The following is a 7903-nucleotide window of genomic DNA, read 5'->3' as shown; positions in this document are numbered from 1 at the left end:
TTACCTCTGCATGAGCACGCGCATGAGCTTTACTGCGTTAGGCTTGGCTAGTTGTTTTCCACTTAACAAGTAGCCGGTGATTACTAACAGTATTAAAGGTATTAAATAATTTGGTTATTAATCTCGAAGAGCGTATTATTCAGACTGGACTGAATGACCTGTTACAAAATCAGTCTAAAATGCGTGTCATTGAGTAGTGTTTTTATTGTTATCTATTTCACATACGGAATGCAGACTGTATATAGCTTTGGTAGTAGGGTAATTTTAGTAGTTACGTGTAAATACAGTAGTTTAAATACCGGTCAAAAAATAATTGAATAACTGTATAGCGGGCAATGTCGGCAGGTGCGCTGCCAATTCATTAAGCCGATATACAGTACACACCAGTTCTTTCATCGGCGAATAAGGATGTTGAGAAAGATATTCACAGCACAGCAAAATGCCATAAAAACATGCACGCAGTATTTCTAAGTTATATATACATACTTCAGGTCCGCAGACCCTGCATGCTCTTTCAGAATTTTGCTACTGCGCGAATAAATAATCCGCATACCATCATTACCATTCAAAAAACTTGAAGAAGGAAGAATATATAAAATATATATATGTAATTACAATGACCCTTCTATAATCGTTACCGATCTCGGTACGAATCGCACGATGACGCTGATCATGTGAGTATGTTATTGGAAGAATGAATTATAAAACGGCACTGTTTTTGTGATTATTGTGGACTGTAGGGTGAAAAACCTACATGCAGCGAAGATGAAACTGCAACATTTGCAACGGGCCATTACATCCTGCTGCCGTTGCAGTATTTATAATCTACATAGTGATAACTCACCAACCGGTTTATGTATTTCAGCACTCGTAGGCTTTTAGAAGTACTGTGCTCTAAATAATTTGGAACGTTTCGTATTTCACATTAATCTGCCTTTGCGTACATAAACCGAAGATGGGTCGATGATCAGACTTGTTGGAGAAATGCCTCTGTCCTCTGTTTAATACGGAAATAACAAACAGCGTGCTAGTGGCTGACAATATTTATTAATCACAGGGAATCTCGTGGTAAAATGTTTATACAACTTAGTGTAAAGCTTGGGATTGTGCTTTGGGAAAAAAAGACCAATTATTTAATAATTATTGGGGAAGGCTCCGTACACCACGTTTCACCACCAAAGTCTCCGCACACCACGAAACACCCCCGCCAGGCTCCGCACACCACTTTGTATTATTTTTTAATTTTCTTACAAAAACCACCGAAATCTCCTGACACCACCAAAGGCAGAGTGCACACCACCACAATCTCTGCACACCACTATTTTAGAAAATGAATTAATTGTTGTTACGGGCGGAAAAAGTCAGTTCTTTCGTCTCCCGGTCTGGGCCGTCTGGCTGCTCTTTTTTCATACCACTCGTTTGCCTCCGCTTCCGTTATACGAGTAGTTAGCGAATTTTTCAATTTTACAAACATGCTGAAAGCAAGCAACCACCTGTTTTTTGCTGTGCTTGCTTACTTGCATTACGCATGCTGTACAATGTAGGACTAAAATTAATGGTCGCATAGAGTAACCCCATACCCAGCATTCTGTACGCAAGCGGTGCAGTGCGCTTGTACGAATCGGATATTTTGAACTCAGTCGTATGCGCTGCATACGTACTGAATGTGGAGATGTTGGGTATGCGACCATTTTGTCCTAAGCTGTATACTGCATAGTAAAGATTTGCTTTGGCGTTATATTGAAAAAACCAAAACATTGTAATTTAGGTACAACGTATTTAAGTAAAGTACTACTTCCTGTACACACCAAAAAATACAACATAGCTATAGCTCATATAAATATTAGTCGTACTCTGTATAGATTATATAAGACCGAGCACCGTATATCTTCGAAACTGCAAGTATAAGGGGTGAGACTGCCAATATTTTTAATATATATGGTGGTGGCGCAAAAATGGTGGCCCGAGACAAAACGTGGTGTGAACAGTGGTGTGCGCAGCCTGGCGGTGGTGAAAGGTGGTATGCGGAGACTTTGGTGGTAAAACGTGGTGTGCGCAGCTTTCTCCATAATTATTTATAAGCTAATATAGGGGGCAAAACTAAGCGTGTTCCACGGTTCCCCTGTATTTCTGCCGTCACCCGCCTGGAGTGTGACGTTACGGCAATACTTATGGTTAAATCTGGCGTGGTACATACGCGCCATGTTCAGCCACAACGTAAACCTCCAGCCGGGTGACGGTAGCAGTAGCCGGAAACGGTGGAACACGCTTAGTTTTGCCCCCTATATACTTTCTAGTATTTTAGAACTTATATTACACTGCAACTTGCGCATATTTTCTGCTTAACCTTCTTCCTTTATTAATAATTTCTAAAATGAACGCTTCGGTGGTTAGTATTTTTTAGATGATTTTCGGTGTCATTTTGGGGTGCCTAATTAAAAACCACGCCATTTGTAATATTAGTACAAATGTTAACAAGAACTTTCACTTCACGTTTTAGTCAAATCTTGGTACGTGTCATTGTGTCAGCTTGATCTACTTCTTGGTATATAGTACTATATACTGTAAACATTGCGACTCATAGATGAAATATAGAGAAACAGACAAACCGCCATTTTACAAAGCATTTTTGCAGGTTGAAATTCTTCGTTTTCCTTTTGAACCGTGTACCTGTAAGACGATGAATCTGTAGTACGATGAATAAACAAACTGCTTCCTTTAACGGTTGTCAGTAAAGTTTGCAATTTTCGCGTTAGTACAGTGGAAAAAACAAGTTTGTGTGACGTTACGGCAACACATTCGGTCAAATCAGGCGCGGTACATAAGCACCATGTACACCCACAACGTAAAATACCAGCCGGCTGACATTAGATGTACAAAGGCTAGACTTGTTTTTCCCCTATATTCTGTATACAGATACGTACCCGTACCAATCTTGCCGTATTCTGTAAATTTAGTTTCAATATGTAAGAAAAGCCAAATATAAAGTGAAAACTCATCGGACAAATAAAACAGGAAACCGTTATAGGCACCCCCTAAAACCCCCGTTTAACTTAGGCACCCCTTTTCGCACCCTGTTTATTATAGACACCCATTTTGAATTAATATGGTATATAAAATAAAAAAATATATAAATTATGTGAACGTAATATTGTTTATTCGAACATGAATAATTCAACGGTCAGGCATTAACAATTTACAATTTTAAATAAGAAATGGAAGAACCCACCAAAATAATAAATAAAAAAGAAAAACCGTTTTAAAATATAAGAATGTATTTTTAAGTCTTAAAACAAAAGCCTTAGAACAATCTCTTAGCAAACAATTTGTTTCCCGTTTCCGTTCGCTTTTTTAGCGCATGTCAAAAATGGTGCACTTTCTTAGTTTGTCATTGAGCTTAAAAAACTACAGTGGAGTCTGGACAAAAGGTAAATGTAATACTGTTACCCAACTATACTAGAAATGCGCCAGTAATTTTGTTTAAAATTTTTTCATATTTCATAATTATTATGGCGGGTTCAAGCAGCCCTCCGGCGCCGGGGCCGTCGAAAGCCACTGAATCAGCTAAGTAACGCGAAAGATGACCTTTTGGTCAGCCGAGAAGACGCGTTATTAAATTGTAACAAATTCGTTTTAGATTAATTGGCTGATTACGAAAGCCTGATGCACTAGTACTTAAATCGACGCAAGAGAAAACTTATTGCACCATTACATACTGTATACCTGAATAAAGTTGCATTACCATCTGACCAGTGAGAACACTGAATCTAATTATATATCACATTAATTTAAAAATGGTGCCTATAATAAACAGGGTGCGAAAAGAGGTGCCTGTAATATACTGGGGTTTTAGGGGCTGCCTATAAGGGTACCCAATAAAAAATGCTTCGACGCAAGGAAATTTGGGGCGCAAAGCCAATTATGTGCGCGCCATTTGTGTAGCACATAGCAGTCACCTTAATAATAATGTCATTTACATTAAGAGTACCAAAATATAATTATACTTGGGACCTTTGATTAGAGGCACTGCAATGGCGCATTTGTACAAACATTCGTACATTAGTTAACTTCACATAATATGTAGATGGTTGGCATCAGCGTCATCAGTGGGGCGTGCGCCGTGGTATGGTTGTCGGTGAAACTCAAGAATTTAAATTTTTCGCAATGTCTTCGTATCCTCAATTACCCTTGTCACTGCCGCCAGACAAATGCCGCTACTGCAGCGCATTGCAATTAATCGATCCGTTTCTGGTCTGTTAAGCGGACTACACAGTATCCAAGCTTCCCGCCCACTACATGCGTTGCTGTGGCATGCCTAACTTTCATTCCGATCGAACGCGGCGCCGGGACTGCAGAGCGCAGACCCGCACATTTTCCATCACCATGGACCTAAAGCAACGTACTGCGTCAGGTTTCCCAAGAAACGATTTTGCAAACGTGTTTTTTTTGTCATTAATTGTGGTTGCGCTATCTGCCTCCGTGGAAAACTGGACACTGTCATTACGAGTAAAGAAGGTGGGATTTGTCATTACTCGTAATGAGAGTGTCTCCAAGTTGTTCCACGTGTAATGACCAGCGTACGCTGGTAAATTTCAATAAGATCAGCAGCCTTTTGATGCACATCAACCGTACGATGGACAAAATACAAAGATGTCCCATGTTCTTGGAGCAACAAAATCCAACACTGATATCATCGCTGATTGAACGTCATTCGCCAGCGATTGCGATCATTACAAATTTACAATCACTGCAGCGGTGGCGCTCGCAGTATGCATAAAGAAAGATTAAGTCTTTCCTTGAAGCATAATATCTAAAAAAATTTTAGTTATTGTGATTCAAGCCTAGACCTAACAAGGAAATCGGTAACCAGACCAGGTAAAAAGTGTTTTATTTAACTTTAGAAATAATTGTTGTTTTAATGACAACAAGTAGTTGTTGCTTTTTCTTTACCGGTTTATGGTTGCTGTTTCTTATCTGCATGCACAATGACCAATCAGTCGGGTAAAAAAAGCGGAATTCAAAAATGTATTTTGTTTAATAAGGGTCTCGGAAGGATTTTACGCTGGCTTGTGTCTTTGGTATGCCGGGTGGCTAAATGAAGTCGCCGGCTAGTTTACAAACCGACAGTAAGCCCGTGGAATGGTACATTGGTTTTTTGTAACTAAATTAATTTCCAAAAATGGGTGAAGTTGGAAAGCGTCCTGAACCCAAAATCCCAATTTTGCTATTTTAAAAATATCCCAGTCCTGATATTAGTAAGCATCAGTCAGGATACTTATATAACAATACGCCAGCGCAAATTTACGCTAATTGAATAAATCAGTATCAAAATGGAAAAGTAAGTCATTACACTAGTAATTAAATTACCGAATGCCACGTCACCGTTTCGGAGATCGGATCTGTGTTTTATTGTTCTAATTGACCGTAAAGAGCTGCGCCAACCTATTACATGTTGTCGGTCAAGAAACCGGATGATCAGATCACACCAAAATTTAGTGAAATCCACTAACATGCATGATTTTCGAACTTAAAACTTCTTACCGACGCTTTAGGAATTAATCTACATAGCTTATTATCTGCGTTACTACGTAATTTTGTAATTAAAGTAATTTTGCATTAAAATGATAACTACTATTCTCTGGAGTAAAAGAAATCTGGAAATTTAAATATCGCGTACATCAGAGAAGTATTGTTTTTCTTGGGTTATTCACATTAACATTGGTTAAACTCGCTGCGCAGTTCTCATCATTCAACACATTTCAACACTCATCATTTGAGCACAGCCAAGAGTAGGTAACCCAGTTGAACACAATGTTTTCTAACGCTGCTGTATGGTGGATAAAAGAGCAAATCCAGGAAATCAATTTCAGCGTTAGAAACTGAATGGATGAGTTGGATGCTTTCATCGATCGGGTGCCACTTACTTTCAGCGGGTGGTCGGGTGCGTTCTTGTCAGACTTGCATTGTTCATCAGACGGGAGAAGTCGAGAGGGGAATGACTTGGCAGGCTAGCTCATGGAATGGTTAAGTCTTGTGTAACGCAGAAAACGGTATGGCAGCTCCAGTTTATTCCAGGAAATAGAACTGGAGCTACATAATTTTGCTTAGAATTAAGAAAAAAATTAGACAGTACTTCACTGGCCCGTCGAGTATCCGCTGTGGTAAATTGTAATTACCGATACGTACCCGAATGTGTTGTTTACCCGGCTGTATTGTCAGACACCTCGAGACGTCCGTATTACAGTTAAGAGGAAGAAGGAAAGAAATGGTAAACCGAGAAAGGTGATACAGATAGATAGATATGGCATCTAGATATATCTAGATCTCGATAGATAGACAGGCAAATGGGGCGACATGCTGCTGTTCCTAATACATACAGAGTAGTTTACATGAACCTGCGTTATAATGTACGTGCATAAGTATCCGTAGATTCTGAACTATACACAAAGCGGTTAGATTTATGCTTGGATAAAAATATTTTGATACAGTTGTACATGGTTTTAATTCTATTGCCCTTGTGAGTTACAACACCGCCAGATATATGGACGATTTCGTACCACTCCAAAAATTCGACCCTTTATTTTCGATACGTATTCATGGTATTTATACGTATTCTGCCGGCATTTATTCGTGTTGTGCCTGTATTCCGCCTTATCCGCTCCGTATCCGTGAGAGTCTAACTGCAGCGGGTCCTGCATTCCGCGTATTTCACCAGTATAGAATAAGAAAACAAAAGAAAGCATGGAAAATACAGGCAAAACACGCAAGAATACTGGTGGAATGCGCGAAATATAGGGCCCGCTGCTGAGAGACATTTAATGGATATGGGGCGGATAAGGCGGAATACAGGCAAAAGACACAAAATTACCGCCCGAATACGCGGGAATACAAGGGATACCTAGCGAAAAATTATAAGTCTAATTTTTGGATTGGTAGCCATAGGTGGATGTACCTGTGGTTATTACCCGACGCTCTTGAAACTCTGCTGTAATAGACACATGGCCATAGAGTCGAAATGAACCATTTTCAATTCATAGCATTTTCTCAAAATTTTAAAATGAATTTTAAAATTTTTGAAAACCATTAATTTTTAAAATCGGGAAGGAGTGCTATGGATATTACTAGTATATTGACTCACTCGACTTTATGGCCATGTGTCTTTTATGGCAAAGTTCCAAGAACTTCGGGGTAATAATCAGACTTTTGGTACACAACAATGCAATTTCACTTTTCGCCCATTTTAGTACGCCATATCTCGGCCATCGGATGTTGCGCTTGCAAACGGTTTTCAGAACAATGTACAGAAATAATTTAGCTTCAGAATGGCATAAATCATTACAATAAATAAATAAACTGATAAAGCAATAAAGCAATAAATTGATTCGGAGTGCGCGAAAGCGGAAGTTTTAGTGTATGTATCCCATTTTTGACACCATGTAGCGGGTTATTTCCTCTAAGCAGCGGAATTGGAAATATTTGCTTAATTCATCAATTTTATGTTTACAGACTTTACATCCACCGCCACTTTTAGATAAAATCCTGTTCTAAGCTGAAGAATGCCTAGAGTGGCATATAGGTATCCGGTTGTTTGAACCAGGAGCAATAAATTTCAGGGAAACTTCCCGCTCACATTAGTACGCGAGTTTTGTGATGAGATTGTGTTACGTAAAATTACTAAGTAGCTTGCACATGACAAGCTTTTCGAAATTGTACGGCAACTGTACAGCATTCCGGTAAAGCGAAGAACGCTTTAGGCATCACGAAAGAGCTTAAGCAAAACATATTCACAAAAATCTGCCTTGGACTAACTGGATATTATAACATGAAAGCGCTTTTGGGCCACGTTGTCTACTAGCAGATAGATCACGCAAGCAATTAGGCTGCAGGCGCGGCAGGAGGTCTG

Source organism: Paramacrobiotus metropolitanus, unplaced genomic scaffold (assembly GCF_019649055.1).
Source record: "Paramacrobiotus metropolitanus isolate TYO unplaced genomic scaffold, Prichtersi_v1.0 Parri_scaffold0000349, whole genome shotgun sequence".
Lineage (NCBI taxonomy): Eukaryota > Metazoa > Tardigrada > Eutardigrada > Parachela > Macrobiotidae > Paramacrobiotus > Paramacrobiotus metropolitanus.
Note: the sequence above shows the minus strand (reverse complement) of the source record.